The sequence below is a fragment of the Penaeus monodon genome, chromosome 22 (genome assembly GCF_015228065.2).
Source record: "Penaeus monodon isolate SGIC_2016 chromosome 22, NSTDA_Pmon_1, whole genome shotgun sequence".
In the NCBI taxonomy this organism is placed as follows: domain Eukaryota; kingdom Metazoa; phylum Arthropoda; class Malacostraca; order Decapoda; family Penaeidae; genus Penaeus; species Penaeus monodon.
The window spans coordinates 28,363,387-28,363,985 of record NC_051407.1 but is presented as its reverse complement, the minus strand read 5'-3'; the positions used below and the strand labels follow the sequence as shown (position 1 = coordinate 28,363,985).

Below are 599 nucleotides of genomic sequence, written 5' to 3'. Positions count from 1 at the left end.
AGGTGGTGTTAATAAAATTATATTATTTTGACTAGTGATTTCAAATATACTTTTGCCTGTCTTGTTAGCTGATCTTGTTTTCACTTTTGGATTCCAACTACTATGATGATGTTCTTGAATTCTGCACGAGACAGAGTACGTGTAGCTAAATATTCCAAACACTTGGGCATTTAGATGATAAAGATATTAGTATTGATGCATCCCTCTTGCCGTCTACTACTTACAGGTGTAGGATTTATGATGCGGAAACCCTACCCTATATTCCACAGTCTTGGTATTGTTAGGACACATGAAAGAGACCAGGGAAATTACAGGGTAAAATATGTAGAAAAATTATGTGAATTTTTGGGCTAAGACTATGTTTTTCTGATACATCTTGCTGTGTTTGGAACGAATGTAGTGCTCATTCCCATCATAAACAAATCACCACTTTTAGTGTGATCAGGTAGTTCAGGCAGAGAAATGGGTATAGTTGCAGTTTCACACAGCCAAATGTACAAGATAAACCATGCCTTGAATGAACAGAACAACAAGAAATGGTACAGGTAAAGTTTCACACACAACCATATGGTACAAGGAAAATTTTGTACATAATGGAC

General features: G+C 36.1%; 1 protein-coding gene across 1 annotated transcript in view; it reads left to right on the top strand.

Moving 5' to 3' along the window:
- Positions 1-599, top strand: part of LOC119587081 (28S rRNA (cytosine-C(5))-methyltransferase-like) — a 23,957-nt gene that overhangs the window by 14,357 nt on the left and 9,001 nt on the right. The gene's annotated exons all lie outside the window — the stretch shown is intronic.